We start from the raw sequence: 19069 nt of genomic DNA on the forward strand, positions 1-19069 counted from the left end.
TCTTTCCAAGATCTCGAAAGTGAACCTTCATTCCATCCACCTCGTTGAATGCAATGAATCTTGGGGGGAATGTACCTTGATTTGCATCATTATGTTGGGGGCATGTGAACTTATAACAAGCATAGTTTTTCATTTCAAGCTTGTGTAAACATGAAGCCGAATCCAAGAAAATTTCTCCATGGTTCAAGCTTGTGTAAAAATGAACCCATACCTGATTTACATCTCCTGATTGCCATTTTTATCTGCTAAATTCTGCTAGATGAGCCTTGGTTGGTTCGTTCTATCGGCACCATCTCTTTGGATGATCATATGATTTCACTTGGTTGTTTTTCCTTTCCTGAGGAACCGCAGCGATGAGTGGTTTTATTAGCCAGCCTCTTGACCATTACATGTTTTGAGCAGTTCCACCATTATTGGAACCAGTTGCTACCCTTTATACCACTTATTCCTCTAGGAAAAGTCTTATTTAAGCTCTTTTCTGACTTATTAAAGATGAAAAGATTGCCGATTTTTTCCCTTTTGACTCGTTAAGTAAAATAAAAGGTGGTCCACTTTGAGCTCTTTTCTGACCATATAAAACATGAAAATATTGTTGAACTTTGGTCATTTCGAGTTCGATATTGGTTACGAAATGACGTGTCTTTGATCACTTTTCTACTTTTTCGGATCGAGGTCACTAATTACGGAAAGTACTCCTTGATCATAATGGTCAAGCGGTTCTCTCGAGTATTATTTTATACTTTTTCGAGCTCGAGGGACACAAATTTACGAAAAAGGACCCCCCTGGAGTTTTCTTTTCCATGTCTTTTTCAAACTCTCTAAACATGAAAAAGGCTCTGAGTTTTCCCTATATCAGACTCGTTAAACCCTGATGACATTGGACTCGTCACAATGACGAGACTCGAGCTTCTCCTCCCTAGGGCTCGTTAAACTCTTACTAAGTTGGATTCGTCCGAAGGATGGACTTATATTACAAGCATATGTTATCCCCTTCAAGCTTGTTTTCAAAAATAATTGGGGTACTCACCAGCAATGGTGGGGGAAAATTTGGAAGTCATCGTTGGTTACCTATGGCAACTAGTCACTCTTGAACATCGACACTTTTGCTTCTTGTCGGGTTGGGATATCCACACATCGTCAGTTGGCCTTCCGGGGTTCTGGGTAGCCATTTTGCCTCATTCCATCTGATCCGTGTTGTCTCCATCAAGCCTCTAATCCCTTGGTACCAAAATGCTGCCACATTCCAGAGTCATGTCGTCGATATGTTCAAGAGTATAATCCTTCTGCAGTTTACACCCTTACCTCCTCCTTTAATATTCTGTTTCACCATCTACCACTTGTTCCTTATCTCGTGTCGTTGATGGGGGAAACATTATGGCCCTCCTACGATGGGTCGTCTCCTATCGACGCCAGCTCATTATCCAGGAGATTGATCTAGAGATCCCCTTCGGTACCTTGGAGCTTGCATGCCTCAATGGCAAGTTCTTCGCACCTGACGATAGACTTTCATCATTGGTCTTCGATTGGGTGATTCCATGAGTGTTCGACTTCAACTCATTTTTCACACTTAGTGGATTGTACTGGATAGTACCTTGAGAGCCATTGACATTATTGGTGGTTTCTCTCGCGCTTGTTAACGGTTTTCATCATTGACTGGTAATCAAGTAACTTTCTATCATGCTTAACTTCAACACATCTGTTCACATGCTAGAATTTGTACTATACATCGGATGGGTTTCAAGACCCCGAACTCAGATTACATATGTTCGGGCTGCGTGGATTGGTTCGTGATTGCATATATGACTCTTTGATGGATGGCTACAGCCATACTTCATGGATGGCTACGACCATACCTTTATCATTGTCATGGTCTTGTCAACTAGATGGCTACGTCCATACCATAGACCTAGTTTCATATGTCTTCTGGATGGCTTCACCCATACCTGGACTATATGTATTTCACTATCATAGATATTAGTTGTACTTGCGCTTGCAGGATCTTCGAGGCGGTTTTCTAGTTCAGACAGTTTCAAAGCATTTCACCCCTCCCAATCTCTTGGGATTCACGCTTTAGGGGGTATCTGTTACATAGTAATTTGTCACTGTCCTCATCTCAGTCCCTCTGCTGCGTCATGTGTCAAATAAACATGTTCATATCTTCCCACTGATCTAAGGAGATTAAACAAATTCTCTCTAATGCTGCAAATTGACCCTCATTCCCTAAGTTTTTGCCTCGTCGTGAGTAAATCCTTAATATACGTGATGATCCCATGTCATAACGATCTCATTGCGACTCTGTCACAGGTGTACATCTGTTTCCCACGACGGTCAGATTTCTAGACCCGGCATGAGGTTATGAGTTATATATAGCGATGATGGGTCTGCGTGCATTGCCTCCTAGCGATGTTGTCGTGGAGAATTAGTTTACGGCTCGCGACGATCCAGATTGGGCGAATTTGTTCCAATAGTTGACCTTCTGGATGTCTCTAGACCTAGTTGTTGGGATAGTTTGGGTCGCCCTTCCCCCTCTGGTATGGTAGTTCCATCATTTGTGCTACCTTCCTTGAGGATGAGCTCCTCCTCCCTCATTTCATGGAGACTCCTTCTCCTATTAAAGCACTCACCTTTGCTATGATCTGCTAGTTCTTTTGGTTGGGTAGTGCTGCTAGTGCTTTTGAGTTTGATAGATAGCTGGTGTGAGTGTGACAAGTGTGGGATTTTTGATAGCTTGTGGAAGGTTATGGAGTGCCCTTAACTTTGTGTTAAAGCTTATGAGTGAGGGAGAGACATTGTATGTTGGGAGATTCATCCTTGAAGAGTGAATGCTTAAGAAACATACTGGTTGGACCCTCCGAGAAGACTTACTACCTCAAGACTTGGTTGTAAGCTTGCTCTTGATTCATTATTAATACAACCAATGATGTTTTCCTATGTCTTGTATGTAATTTACTTGATAGCTCATGACTTCTTGACTTTATGAGTAAATAGATCATTTTTGTTTCCCAGTTACGTGCTTTGTTGTTTTCTTGTGTTGTTTCAGGTTAATCGCTCGTTAAGAAGAAGGAAACTGAAGCTGGAGTAGTGCAATGGAACTTCATCAACCACCGGTTTGAGGTATGCCTCCAAGGATGACTATTTAAGGAAATCAATTGTTGATTTTTCTTTGTTGTGACTAGACCCACTATAGGGCTAGAAGGGTTGCCTCTGTCCGCAGAGGGAACGCTTTCCTGCATCACAATTAGGGCTAGCAATCTGTGTTTCATAAATTGTCCTGTGGCTACCACTCCTCCTACTCCTGTTCGCTCCTCCCTGACTTTACATCTAGACCTTCTCCCTTTAGCCTCTATGGAGGGCACGACTTCTAGTGGTTCTCGCCCTTATAACTTGAGACCTTACCCCTTCCTAGAACCCTTTATTTTCTCCTAAATGAGGACCCTCTCCCTTCCATATCTTTGAAGCTTCCACATGGTAGAAAATCTCATCTGTCCAAAGCTATCAGGCGAGCAGGTATTGAGGTGGCATCAGGTATACAGACTCCTATTGACTGGGTTCTTAGATAAAAAGGAGACCCTACTAGGGTTACCCCATAAAGTGCCTCTCTTTCAACTGTAGGGGTTTGGCCAACCCAGATAAAAAACTAGCACTAAAAAGGTTGTGTAGATTGGAGTGGTTGGATGTACTATTTCTTCAGGAGACACTAGGTGATGGGGCCTCCGTCAATAGTCTCCTACTGAAAATACTCCCGGATTGGGAGTTTCATTATCTGGATGTCAGAGAGAGATCAGGAGGCTGCATTTTGGGGTTCAACGAAAAATCTATAAGGGTGGTCAACATCTGGGGGGTGAGGTTTTTCTAGGTTTTGATCTCATCTCCCTTGATATCATTATGCCCCTCAGACTCAATAACATCTATGGACCTTGTCATAGCAGAGAGGTTTTTTGGGAAAGATTGTTCAAAGCATATTTCATGCAAGCTGATAATCTGATTATTGGACACGACCTAAATTTCTCTTTAGGGATCTCTAAATCCTAGGGCAACAGAGCTCAGACTGACCCCTTAACGGCCTTCTTTGAAATAATGATCTATTCTCATGATCTCCTAAACATCGTTTTGGCAAATATTGTGCCAACTTGGAGGAATAGAAGAACTGGGGAGGATGCTTTAGCTAGAAGATTGGATCATTTTTTATTAAAGCTACTATGTTAGCTAGGTTGGATTGTATTCATCAATGGGTGGGAACCGGGGGCTTATCCGACCACTCCCCTATTTTCATGGATATTATGGATTCCAACCATAAACCAAACTCTCCTTTCAAATTTAATGCTACTTAGCTCGTTGAAGCTGATTTTCATAAATTAGTATTGGAGACCTAGACACACTGTGGTTTAGATAATCATTCCCCCTTGTCCGAAGTAATTGCAAGTAACTTGGCCCATTTAAAATTGAAAACCATCATATGGGCAAGAAAAAATATGCAAAAGGATGAAGTTGACTTACTAAGGATTGAAGGGGTCCTTACGCAAATGGAAAACTTAGGGATTACAAGCTACGCAAATTCTAGATCAAAGGATATGTTGATCAAACTGAGACAGAAAGAGGAGACTTGGTGCTTAAAGAGTAGAGAAATTTGGCTAAAGGTGGGAGATGAGAACTCAAAGTTCTTCCAACACTATGCCAGGGGAAGGAAAAATACAAATATTATCTGGGCATTGCAGGATCAGACCGGTAGGGAGGCCAGCACTTTCAACCAGCGAGCAGATATGGGAATCAAAAATTTCTCTCATATTTTAAAGGTCCCTAAGGAAGCCTCCATAGCTAAGATCTTTTGAATTGTTGATGTTTTTCTTAGATTTGTAGTGGTTGAAGATGCAGCGATCCTAAATAAGCCAATATCGTTAGGGGAAAAGGAAGCTACTTTGAAATGCTTCAAAAGAGACAAGAGTCCGGATCCAAATGGGTGGCCCATATAATTCTACATTAATTTTCATTGCAAAAATTAAAGGTCGCATAAACATTTGGAAGTAGAGATGGCTCTCCAGGGCTAGCAGACTCACCTTGATAAAATCTATGTCGGAGTCCATTCTGGTTTACTAGATGACTCTTGGATGGATTCCGAAAGGTATTATCAACAGGATTCAAAAAATTTGATGTAGGCTCCTATGGCAGGGGGAAAACGTGGTGGTGGGCTCCAGTATTGTAGCAATAATGCTACAACTCGTGGGGCTTCCTATCTCTAATTTTATCAACCCGGTAGTTCGTACAAACTTGGAAGCGACGGTGTTGTATGCACAAGTACTAGCTCTTGTCGCAGCTGTCACTTGGTTAGCTGGCACAAGTCCGCTAGGGCTCAAGCCAAATTCTATATGTTCTCAGAAGAAGCTTTCTAAATGATGGACGAAGGCTATCTCAAAGGAAAGCAATCTACTTTGCAAAAATGAACTGAAAGCCAACCAAAACATGCAAACCCTAGTAAACCCTAATTTGACTAGCTTAATCTCTATGATGCAATGGTGGGAGTGCAAATGTCTAAGAATGATGCCATTACCTCTAGTGATATGAAATGCATGAATTTAAACTACTTCCATTGAAAAGAACATTGTTTTGTATTTTTGCTTAAGTGGTTGGAGTGATTATGATTTTGCTTCTTATTAGGGTTTGGCTGTGCAGAGGTGGTGCAAAGGGAGAGAAAGCTTGGGAAAGGTCAGGAGGGCTAGGAGAGGTTCCAGGGGATCCCTAACATCATTCCACAGGAGTCCACAACGTTCAGATGCTCGGCAACCGAGTTTGCAGGCTTCTACAGGATGTCTGCAGGGGATCCTACAGGAAGCTCGGGATTTCTACAGGAAGTCTGCTAACTTCTACAGGATGTGCTATGGTTGGAGTTTTGGGTGATGGAGGAGTGAAGGAGTGGTATGAGTGGATGGGTAAGGTGAAGGAGGAGTTTTTGGTGGCTCAGGGATAGAGGTATGAGATGAGGAAAGAGCGGGTACAGTTGGTTGGTGAATAGAAGGGTGGAAGCAAGGGAAAGTTAAAAAGATGGAGCTACGTGAGAAGTAGATGAGTTGGAAGGCTAATGAGCTGAAAAGAGGTCGAGCAAGTGGCTTCAGGCGTGGTTGACAAGAAGAAGAACACGATAAAGTGATGCTATGTAGTGTAAAAGAAACAAATCCTCTATATCTTGCACAAAACCGAGAATTCCATCAACCTATTCTAACTGTGTTATTAAACCAATGAACAGCAATGTAAAGTGTGGAGAAAAAACGTGCATGGTGTTGGAACGAAGAAGTCGTGCTCAAGAGTAGAGTGCATGGACGGATCTACAATTGAAATGACTGTGTGGCAGCTTGCATGAAAGCATAAGACTGCGTTTTTTGGTGGTTGGTACAGCCCACACCCCCAATCTCTAAACAGAGATGGCAGCGAGTGCACCATCAACCTTTTTTTGAATCTCCAATGAATTAAAATCCTCCTACTCTAATCTAAACAACTAAAAGCACTTGAACTGTAAACTAATCCTACTCAATCACATAAAAGAAATCGAATCAGCAGACTGTAAATTCTAAATGCATGTCAAAACAGAGGAAATAAAGTGCTGCAAGGAAACAAGTAACAATACAAGGAAGAGGAGATCTATTGCTCTCAGGTTGGGCCCTAACTTGAGAGCTATAGCTCCCTTAAGAACTCAGAATTGAATCCAAAGCTGCCTGCCTTTATTAAAAGATCATAATCATGAGTCTAACATCATGCCAAAACTGGCTTACACTGGCTAACCAAATTGACTAACTGAAATGAGGTCTTAAGCCCTCTTATTTATACAATTTGAGGACCCAACAGTCCTCCTAAAATTTAGGGACTTGGCTGCCCAAGACTTGTAGTTAACAGCAGTCCTACTTGACTTGCTTGGCTGCCCTTGTGCTCATTGATTTGGTGGCCTTTGAACTCCGAGCTGATAATTCGAGGTAAGGGCCCATAAATGAGGGGGACACCTTCCTACAAATCCTCTAGCTTGTTCTCCCACGAATTTGGCTGCCAAGTGCTCATTAAGACCTTCAATTTTGTCTCCAAGTGGACCAAAAAGGCTACGCAAAGCACCCATTAGACTTGTTGGCATAATGACTAACCAAATTCACTCTATTAACATAAAAATAATCAAAAACATGCAATAAACCAATGAGAATGGTGGATTAAGTCAACTTAGGAGGTTGAATGAGCCCAAATAATTGCCCGTTTTTGGGGCTCATCATCACCCCCCTACTGAAAGTGTTTCTCATCCTCTGAGCAACCAATCTCTCTCCTCATTTTTGATGGCCCTGGTGGCTTCTTTGGCTAACATCTCGGCCGATTCCTCCTTTGGCTTCCCTCTTTCCAAACTTCCTGTAGAAACAGTTCGTTGGCTTCCTGTAGAAACAGTCCTGTAGCTGAGTTCTGGCTTCCTGTAGAAACAGACAGCACCACTATATCCTGCTCGGCTGTGGGCGATTTTCCTTCAACTGTGCTGCTAGCTTGATCCTCATAGTTATTATTCTCGATGGAGCTTGGTGGACTTTGGGATCCAAAAACCACCTCAATGAGGTCAATCTCCCTTTTGATCTCAGCCTGGTTAGAATTAATAGAATTATCACTCATATCATCATCTATGTTACAACCCAATAGCATATCAAGGTCAATATTTTGATCAGATGAAACACCATCTAACAGAAATGGGAAGTTGATGTCAGCATCAGACTCCATTTGAAAAGCTCCATCTCCTGCTACTACTACCTCAGAGTAGTCAGTCTTGTCTGGAGATGTGACTGCATTGGCAGATCCAGAACCCTTTCCATTACCAGTACCATTCATTACAAATTCACATAGAGGAATGCTATGGCTGCTGTCCATGGGAAAAGGGTTAGGATAGTTTTCTGGGTTGAATGTAAATGGCCCATCATCTCTTTGTGGAGATCCATCATCCTGAATCAAATGCAGGGTACTTGAGACAGTTGATCTAGGATCTCCATGATGGTGATGCAGTTCTTCTTGAGTTTGCATATTCATGATGGAATCACCTCTTTCAATTTTCTGCATATCCCCATGATGGTGATCCTTTTGTTCTTGAGTTTGCATGTTCATGATGGAATCACCCCTTTCAATTCTCTGCATACCTCCATGATGGTGATGCTTTTCAGTTTGCATGTTCATGATGGGTTCACCTCTTTCCATTTTCTGCATATTGAAAAACAAAGAATTGCAGGAATATGAAGAAGTTGTATGAACATTTTCCACGTCCCAGGGTTTCCATACAGGGATACTTACCTTATTGCGGTTGTTGGGAGAAGAGGTCAGGCAATGAAACGCATTGTAGTTTTCTTGCTGCAGTTGAACCTGAACCTGTAGCAGCTGCTCATGTCACTGTCGATCCCCTTGATCTGAATTAGATGACATTGCATCTGATATTGGTACCTCTTTCCTATCCTCATTGCAGGGCACTAATTCCTTCTTCTCGGCTTCTTTCAAATTCCTTATGTGGTCTGTTAAAATCGAACTTCTGTGTTTCCTGTCATCCATAGAGCCATCCAGAGTTCTCCTTGATCTTCTGCGAGCAGTTTGCCTGCGTTTACTTGCATTCCAGTGGTTTTTTATGGCATTCTCCGTTCTGCCCGGAAGACGTTTGGCAATTTCTGCCCACTTATTCCCCACTTCTGCATGAGCCTTCACCAATAATTTTTCTTCTTCTTCAGTCCACAGATCTCTCTTTCTTCAAGCTCCAAACTTGATGAAGAAAAACTCAGGCTTCTCTGCTCTGGAAGACTCTGCTGCACTTTCCTGTAGAAGACCCCACCCGTTTCCTGTAGAATGTGATTCTGCCTTTGAGTGAGCCCGATGCACGAGTGAAATTCGAGAACAGGTAGGAAACTCAGCGGAGGACGATAGGTTAAGCCGATTGTGGAAGCAGAGGATGTATACTTCAGTTTAACATGATGCAAGTGCAAGTTGACTAACAGTTTATGAATTTCAGCTGAGCGCTCATTAATTCTGCGTGATTTTTGGTGGAGTGAGGTGGCAAAACGTGTGTTGTCCCATATGAACTGCTGTGCTATCATGAACTGCATGTCTCCTTCTATTTGTTAATCAATTGAAGCCCTGTGCACTGAAGTTCAACAAATCTTCCATTGCTTGTGTTTCTCAACTTCCACGTGAATGACTATCCACGCAGGCTGCGTGATCTTCATGTAAGTGCTAGAGAGATGGGTGTCTTGCTACATTCATGGCTTAATTTCACCATTCCATTCGTTCATGCAATGCTTAGACTAGATTCATGCAATAGATGAACAAGGTTTAGTCACGTACCTGAAGTCAAATGGCTGCTTGTGAAGCTTTTTGTTGCTGCATGCTTGGATCCTTTGATTGCATGAAGGCTTGGCTGATTATTTTTTATTGCTTTTCCTTGTGCAGGTGTCCTCTAGCCGGATCTGAGTTGCATGCAATTGTTTCCACGTTCAGATCTGCACCTTCAAGCTGCTGCTGCTGCAATGTCACAAAACCAGAACTTGTTTTCGCCATTGCTCTCAAACGGTAAACCAGATTGATCTGAAACTTGGTGAGCATGTTTCTATCATCATGATGCATCTCCCATAGCAAAATCATGATCAATGGATGCACGGATTTCGAGAAAAATGGAAAATGGCTGAAGCTTTCAGAGCTCGATTTCTCGGAAACCGTGCATCAAAATCGGCTGAAACTGCTTGGGTAGGTTACCATCACTCACATGCATATCCCCATGAAACAGGTTTTGAAACGGATGCACGGATATGGAGAAAATGTAAAAATGGCTGATGGTGATGGAGGTTGATTTCTTGGAAACCGTGCACCGGAATTGCATGAAACTACTCAGGCCTGTTGTCATCAACCTTGTACAATTCCCCATAAAACGGTTTGTCAAATGGATGCATGGTTTTCAAGTTATGACAAAAACAAATTTTGTTCTATGTCTTTTTGCTTCAAGGCACTTTGCATGTGTTTGCATGGAAGGGAAAACTAAGCTTGGGTTGTGATGCAGGTATGGAGATGATGGAGGAGGAGTTGGAAGATTGCATGAGGGCTTCTGAACCCTTGAGGAAGCTACAATGTTCGCCAAACCACTTTTTGGAATCCATGTCTAGTTTCCCACAATTTCTACAGGAAGTTCCTGTAGAAGCACAATGAGAAGCACAATGAGGTGGAAAAAATGATGGAGAAAGGCAAGGGATGGACACACAAGTGCTTGTAGGCCTAATCAACAGATTCCCATCATCAGATTCCATTTTAGACTTGAATTTGGTTCGTCCAAAGGTTCTACAGGATGTTTCCTGTAGAAGTACAGAGCTTCCTGTAGAAGGCACAAGAAAGATTCCTTTAACCTTGATTTGAGTGCTCCTCCTGTCATGAAACGTCCTTCTTGAAACCTGCAATGTCATTGCTGCAACATGAAATTATTCAATGGAGATTAGCTTTATTTTTCTTTTCCTTTTTCTCTTTTTTTTTTTTTTTTTTTTTTTTTTTGAAAAACAACTAGGGCGCCTCATGGAGGTTTTCACCCTAATTTCCTGCCTTGGGCGCCTCCAAGGGAGGTTTTCACCCAAAGATCTTATTCTCTTTTCTCTTTTTTTTTCAACCCATTGACTGCCTCATGGAGGTTTTCAATCAATGAGCCAATCTAAGGCGCCTCCGAGGAGGTTTTCACCTTAGATTTCTATTTTCCTCTTTTTTTCATTTTTTTTCTTTTTCTTTTTTCTCTTTTTTTTTCTTTTTTTTTTCTACCCTACCCTACTTGAAAAACAAACTCATTCTCAAGTATAAGAATACTTCCAATGGAGCCATGTGCACATCGAGATTAGAGACAAGATGATGTGAAGGCTCGAAATGCATGCTTGGATAGGTATCCAGATCTCATAGACCAAATGATCTGACCTTGAAGGGATCAAACATAGCTGAGGAAGAGAGTACTGCTGCAACTTAGTGACTGTCTGGAACCATGTCTTAATATAGCTTTGATATCCTTGGTTCTTTTGCTGATCTGGATCATTCTTCATGTCACCTTCTATCATGACCTTCTGATCTTCCTCTTTTTGTTGATCTTTCTCTTGAATACATGGAATATTTGATGGTAACCATGAGGGAACTCTCTCGATCTCTAATTCTGATCTCTTCTCTTCATCAAGTGCAGCCCATGGTTCTTCGATCTCTTCTTTGGAACCTTCTTTTTCCTTTGGTCCTTCAATGTTGTCAATAGATTCTCTCTTTTGCAACACTCTTCCTGAGCTTTGGTGAACATCTTTGAGCTCAAAAGGAGTCATTTGCACATGTTGTGCCTCAGCTTTGCAATTGGGTTGAGCTACTCCATTGCATGGCTTTGGAAATGGTACAGGTAGCTCAGTGGAGGTGTGAAACTGAGATGGAGATGGATGGCATTGTGGTTGGGTAGGCATTTGGGGTTGCCTTGGTGGAGGAGGAGGCGATGGTTGTGGATGAGCAGGTGGTGGAGGAAAATAAGCAGGAGGAGTGTTGTATTGGGGCCTCCACCCCTGATGAGGTGCATTCCACTGAGGCTGTGGCTGAGCATAAGAGTGAAATGAATGAGCAACTGGTTGGGCATAATATGGATCTGTGAAGGAACAAGGAGGAGGTGTGAACCAGGAAGGATGAGCAGGGGGACCCCAAGAAGGCATGAAAGTGGCTTGGTAGGGGTCATAATAGGTCTCAGGTGTCCCTTGCAGCTCCTGCTGATAAGATCTAGGTTCATGCGGCCAACTTTGGTTCATATAATGGAGTGGTTCAGTGGCTCCTTTGGCTCTCTGATATGCAGCTTTGATTCTGGGTAAGGAAGGGCACTGATCTGTAGGATGGTATTCTTCACAGATGAAACACACTTCTAGGGAGTACAATGGACATTCGTTCCTAGGATGCTTTCTAGTGCACCTAGGACAAAAAATGGCCAAAGCCCTCTTGGCTTCTTCTTGCTTCTTTTGGATCCGCAAGGTATCCAGTTGCATGGCAAGAAACTGCCTCATATCACTCTTGAAATCTTCCAGCTGATTTGCAAATTCATCTTTGGATAAGGGACTGTTCCCAACATTTCTGCTTGTAGCCATTTGCTCCAGAGGAATGGTTCCTTCTTCTTCTCCCCTAGAGGTTCTTTAAATATGCCTTGATGTCCACCCAGGGGTTCTTTAATCACAGCCATCGAAGAAGAGATAACGTTGGCTGTGTGAAGCAGTGGGGGGTTGTGCAATCATTTTTCTAACTTATCTCTACTCCTACAAGGCATGAAATGAAATCTTTTTGGTTGATTTTTTTCTTTTTTCTACTTCTACCTACAAAATTGAAATAGATTGAACTGCAACTAACTATCTTGCTAAAATGAAAATGCGGAATTGAAATGAAAGCAGGAAAGGACTAATCTATTTTGCTCAAATGAAATTGCAGGAATGGAAATGCTAGTCTACGCTTGCAGAATTGAAATGCTAATCTACGCTTGCAGAATTGAAATTGCGGAATTGAAATGCTAATCTACGCTTGCAGAATTGAAATTGCGGAATTGAAATGTTAATCTATGAAAGCGGGAAATGCTAATCTACTTTTGCATAAACGAAATTGCATAATGGAAACGAAATAAACTACTTAGAAGAAGATTGTAGTGGAAAATAGAAGAAAAGCGGCAATCACCAATACTCTGACGCTTCCCCGACAACGGCGCCAAAAAGATGGTGGGCTCCAGTATTGTAGCAATAATGCTACAACTCCTGGGGCTTCCTATCTCTAATTTTATCAACCCGGTAGTTCGTACAAACTTGGAAGCGATGGTGCTGCATGCACAAGTACTACCTCTTGTCGCAGTTGTCACTTGGTCAGCTAGCACAAGTCCGCTAGGGCTCAAGCCAACTTCTATATGTTCTCAGAAGAAGCTTTCTAAATGATGGACGAAGGCTATCTCAAAGGAAAGCAATCTACTTTGCAAAAATGAACTGAAAGCCAACCAAAACATGGAAACCCTAGTAAACCCTAATCTGACTAGCTTAATATCTATGATGCAATGGTGGGAGTGAAAATGTCTAAGAATGATGCCATTACCTCTAGTGATATGAAATGCATGAATTTAAACTACTTCCATTGAAAAGAACATTGTTTTTGTATTTTTGCTTAAGTGGTTGGAGTGATTATGATTTTGCTTCTTATTAGGGTTTGGCTGTGCAGAGGTGGTGCAAAGGGAGAGAAAGCTTGGGAAAGGTCAGGAGGGCTAGGAGAGGTTCCAGGGGATCCCTAACATCATTCCACAGGAGTCCACAACGTTCAGATGCTCGGCAACCGAGTTTGCAGGCTTCTACAGGATGTCTGCAGGGGATCCTACAGGAAGCTCGGGATTTCTACAGGAAGTCTGCTAACTTCTACAGGATGTGCTATGGTTGGAGTTTTGGGTGATGGAGGAGTGAAGGAGTGGTATGAGTGGATGGGTAAGGTGAAGGAGGAGTTTTTGGTGGCTCAGGGACAGAGGTATGAGCTGAGGAAAGAGCGGGTACAGTTGGTTGGTGAATAGAAGGGTGGAAGCAAGGGAAAGTTAAAAAGATGGAGCTACGTGAGAAGTATATGGGTTAGAAGGCTAATGAGATGAACAGAGGTCTAGCAAGTGGCTTCAGGCGTGGTTGAGAAGAAGAAGAACACGATAAAGTGATGCTATGTAGTGTAAAAGAAACAAATCCTCTATATCTTGCACAAAACTGAGAATTCCATCAACCTATTCTAACTGTGTTATTAAACCAATGAACAGCAATGTAAAGTGTGGAGAAAAATCATGCATGGTGTTGGAACGAAGAAGTAGTGCTCAAGAGCAGAGTGCATGGATGGATCTACAATTGAAATGACTGTGTGGCAGCTTGCATGAAAGCATAAGACTGCATTTTTTGGTGGTTGGTACAGCCCACACCCCCAATCTCTAAACAGAGATGGCAGCGAGTGCACCATCAACCGTTTTTTGAATCTCCAATGAATTACAATCCTCCTACTCTAATCTAAACAACTAAAATCACTTGAACTGTAAACTAATCCTACTCAATCACATAAAAGAAATCGAATCAGCAGACTGTAAATTCTAAATGCATGTCAAAACAGAGGAAATAAAGTGCTGCAAGGAAACAAGTAACAATACAAGGAAGAGGAGGTCTATTGCTCTCAGGTTGGGCCCTAACCTGAGAGCTATAGCTCCCTTAAGAACTCAGAATTGAATCCAAAGCTGCCTGCCTTTATTAAAAGATCATAATCATGAGTCTAACATCATGCCAAAACTGGCTTACACTGGCTAACCAAATTGACTAACTGAAATGAGGTCTTAAGCCCTCTTATTTATACAATTTGAGGACCCAACAGTCCTCCTAAAATTTAGGGACTTGGCTGCCCAAGACTTGTAGTTAACAGCAGTCCTACTTGACTTGCTTGGCTGCCCTTGTGCTCATTGATTTGGTGGCCTTTGAACTCCGAGCTGATGGTGGAGAATTCGAGGTAAGGGCCCATAAATGAGGGGGACACCTTCCTACAAATCCTCTAGATTATTCTCCCACGAATTTGGCTGCTAAGTGCTCATTAAGACCTTCAATTTTGTCTCCAAGTGGACCAAAAAGGCTACACAAAGCACCCATTAGACTTGTTGGCATAATGACTAACCAAATTCACTCTATTAACATAAAAATAATCAAAAACATGCAATAAACCAATGAGAATGGTGGATTAAGTCAACTTAGGAGGTTGAATGAGCCCAAATAATTGCCCATTTTTGGGGCTCATCACGTGGGTCAGTATTTTGCTTGTGTTCACTGCGACAGGATTGGGAAACACAAGAAATCAGGTGGTTGGGGTATAAAGGACCTCCATTTTTTTTTGCAAAGGCACTGGCAGCTAAGATGGGATGGAAAATTATCAAGTCAGAGAGCTTATGGAAAGAGGTGGTCTATTACAAATATATTCATCCCCTATCTGTAATTGACTGGATTCGAAGGCCCACCCAATGCTTACTCAGTGCATCGATTATATGGAAGGCCATCTCTCAGTCAATAAGAATTATCAAGGATGGCTTGGCGTGGCATATTGGGAACGGTGAGCAGGTCAAATTGGGTACAGATGCCTGGTCTAGATGTGGGAACGCACACATTCTCCCACTGGCTTTACGAAAATTTCTATTAGTGGCTGGCATCACCCAGATTTCCCACATCGATGATGACAAACATTCACTCCAGACAACGCAGATTTGTCTAGACTCTAGGGATCTTGGCATCCCGGACAGATGGAGAAGGACATGGCAACGATTTATAGGAGCTCTGGAGGAAGAAAATATCAGAATAAATACACAGGATGATGAAATCATCTGAGCCACAGCTTCTCATGGTAGTTATTCCCCAAAGGAGGGATATGCTTCTCTTATGTATGCTCATGAACCGGGGAATATTTATTGGTTGAGTCACCCTCTATGGAAACTAAAATCACCACATAAAACGTGGTTGTTCATGTGGTGTATCCTGTTGAATAAAGTACCCATGAAGGTAAACCTCATGCAACGTGCCTTTCATGGCCCGTCCAGATGTTGTCTATGCCATGAAAACGTTGAGGATATTGATCATTTATTCCTCCACTGCTCAGTTGTTGTTCAAGTGCGGACTCATATTACAACCACTCTGAAAATTACCCACAAATGGGAAGGCTCGTACATCATTAATGCCTGGCATCGTTGGTGGAACGAGGTTGCCACACAAAAGACATAAACCCCCCTTTGATTGTTTGTTGGGGCATTTGGTTGAACAAAAATTATTGTATCTTCCAGGATGCCCTGAACCATGGGCCAACCACTTGTAACTATATTGTTGCCATATACAACCTGATTCTTGATGATCCTGAACAACAACATGCTTAGGTCATCACTCTGGAAGTTATAAATAAGAGCTTTCCTTGGGCTTATTTTGATGGGTCTACCTAGGCCGTGGGCTGCGTGGTGGGGGGGGTTGTGATCCATATAAATGAACACTTTTTTTCAAAATCAAAGTGGGTTTAGGGAGAGGCAAAAATAACTATGAAAAACTCACTAGCCTAATACACCTTCTCATCTTTGCTCTGGAATAAAACTGCCACAGGATCCAGCTTTCTGGGGACTCATAACTTGTTATAAATTGGATCAAATCTACATATCATTGTCACTTGCACACATTCACGGGTTTACTGGATGAAGTCATCAATCTAAAATCACAATTTGATTTTATTGTATGCTCTCATATATACAGGGTAAGGAATGTGGTCGTTGATTGTCTATCCAAAGAGGCAGCGCAACAAAACAAGGGGCAATGGTTGATTCAGGAATTCAGAGATAGAGCTTTTTTCCAGTTCTTTCATCATCCATTCATTGAATTGGATGGAAAAGTTTCGGATTGATCTTCAAAAAGATCATCTGACATATTTTTTCTTTTTGTTTATTTATTGCTCTTGGTAACTGAAATGGACTATGGTTTATTGTTTCCTTTATGTAAATATTATGTTGATACTGTAAATATTGAATTATGACCATATTGATTCGAAATGGGTTTCCCATTCTTGGTGACTACATCTCATACATGTTAATGATACAACATGTAATTTTCTTATTATTAATGAAGATTGTTCTTTTTTCTTGGAAAAAAAAGAAGCCTCCTACAAAAATAAAAAGTAGTTTTTTCCATAATTAATAATAGATAATTTGATTTTTCCATAGCTAATTATGCATACAAAAATAATGAAAAAAAAATCAATTGTTCCTCATCCATAGATGGAGTGCAATAAACCACCATTTTACCCATTCCGATATGAAGTGTCATGCCCCTACACCTGGGGTAGTCTTTCAACCGCTTATAGCGAGGTGCAACATTACCAATCATTTTCTTTTCACCAATACTTACGATTGTAGACTATGCCTAACATTCCATACTTAGTTTTATTTTTGTTACCAAGTATTATTAATGTGTTCCTTTATACAAGTGAAAGCCCATAACATTCACATAACAGTAGTATACAATAGGAATGCACAACAGTATAAAGGGAGGGGCAACTCCTTGCAATATGAGTCTGCCCGAATCAATATATTATACAATCTTCAATGTTACAAAGCTTTACAAGTTAAATCTTTGGAAACCCAAAATTTACACTTAGCCAATTTTCAACTTCGGAAAACTCGGTTGCCCAGCTCGTCGGCACCTCCACACGATCGCCACACGACTCACGAACCCTTCGTTCACCTCGTCGCACAATCGTGTTGTTTTCCCAACTTGGGCGTGCCTCCAAGTCGCCACACACGGGCGCCTCTGCCCGAGACACACCTTTGTTCACAATCTCAACACTTCACCAAGCAACACCGTGCACACTTGCACGATGGGCGAGCGCTCACCCGAGTCACCCAAGAACCCGTGCCAAGTCGTCGCACAAACCGGGTGCCACACTCGTGCAATCCTTCCTCCAATCGGCGGGAAACCCTGCCCATGCCCTTCACCCAAAACCAAGAAACATGACTTAACTTCGTGCGGCCTCGCCCAAGAACGGGCGCATCACCAAACTACGCCTTCCTTCTTTGCGTCCACACACTTAGACCTACGCCTTTCTCCTTTACATGAGTGAAGATGCTTGTGTTGAGTGATTGTCAAATGAACTCATTGCAACTCTTGTTTATACGGGTGGCAGGGCGAGTTAGCCTATCCAGCCGACTTGTCCTCCACGCCTTATTCACCCACACTTCTCCACAATTCACCCGTCGGCTTTGTCTCCAAGTGTGGTCGGCCCGTGAGTTGAGCCAACCGCTCCCCACGCCTATAAACTCAGCTTGCCCTCCTTCCTTATGCACATAACACTTCGCATATCCAAGTCGAGCTCGCACTTCGTTCAAACCGGCTATTCATTCAACCTCCAACCACGGTCACACTTCGGGCGGACGCGTTCAGGACTACAAGTCCTTACATCCTCCTCCACCTGAAGTCGTTGTCGTCCTCGACAACATACCATCCTGGTAGCCGTCCACCAAGATTAATAACAACTGTCTCATCCATGATGTCAACTCCTCCACATACTTCAAACATGCCTGCAACATATGTAGAACCACCATCTCCATCATGTGTCGTCCCGGCAACCATCTGTCATCAAGATCACCATACCAAGGTATACACCCAATCGGTATGTCATACATCGGAAATCATCTCAATCCATGATCATCGACCATCTCGTTGTAATCTCCACATGCTGCTCCCCATCGTGGAAGGCTGGCCCATCCATCTCAAGCTACATGCTTCCTGCAACATCTCGTGTCAACCTCATCATGTGTCGTCCTCGTGTGAACCGCTACCATGATACTCCAACATAATGCTAACACACCTCTATACACTACGCATCCCCATGTTTGAACTAGTCGGGTGATCAGTCCAACTATCACGCTCAAACCATGAGAGTGAACATCCTCATGCCATCATTAGCTGTTTCTCAAAACATCCTGTCACATCCTCAACTCGATCAAGAATCCATCTCCATACAAGTGTAAGCCATGCTCAGGTCCATGAAGTAGTCCTCATCTCATCTGCAACATGTTGTCCATGATGTTTGGTACCAATGTGCTGCCTGAAATTAGCCACATCTATCCCAACATCATCATCCATATGTGTGCCTCCTCAACATGAAGAGACCATCTCATCAAACTCTGATTCTCAATGTGCCACATCCAGGTCCAGGAAGCAACCTCCATCATATCTGCAATGTGCCATTCCCCAAGTCTGCCATAGAAACAAGTATACACCTGTCTCATCTATCCATGTGCTGCCCATGATCATAGATCAATCAGCTCCCATGTGTCAAAAGTGGTTAAGTCTCGGCTCAACCCATGCCCAAGTGTTGCCACCAAGGCATCATCATCGTTGTAACTCCATCACTTCAAAGTGTCTCATATCGATCCTCCACATCAAGTCACTCTTTCAAGCCATTCCCATACATGTACTTGAAAGTATGCACCCCATCCTGCATCAAAGTCTCTGACCTCAGCTCCTCAATGCATCAGATCCTCCAAGTCCAC

This window comes from Pinus tabuliformis, chromosome 4_2, assembly GCF_031772625.1.
Source record: "Pinus tabuliformis cultivar Carrire ecotype Pingquan chromosome 4_2, CPIR1, whole genome shotgun sequence".
In the NCBI taxonomy this organism is placed as follows: Eukaryota; Viridiplantae; Streptophyta; class Pinopsida; order Pinales; family Pinaceae; genus Pinus; species Pinus tabuliformis.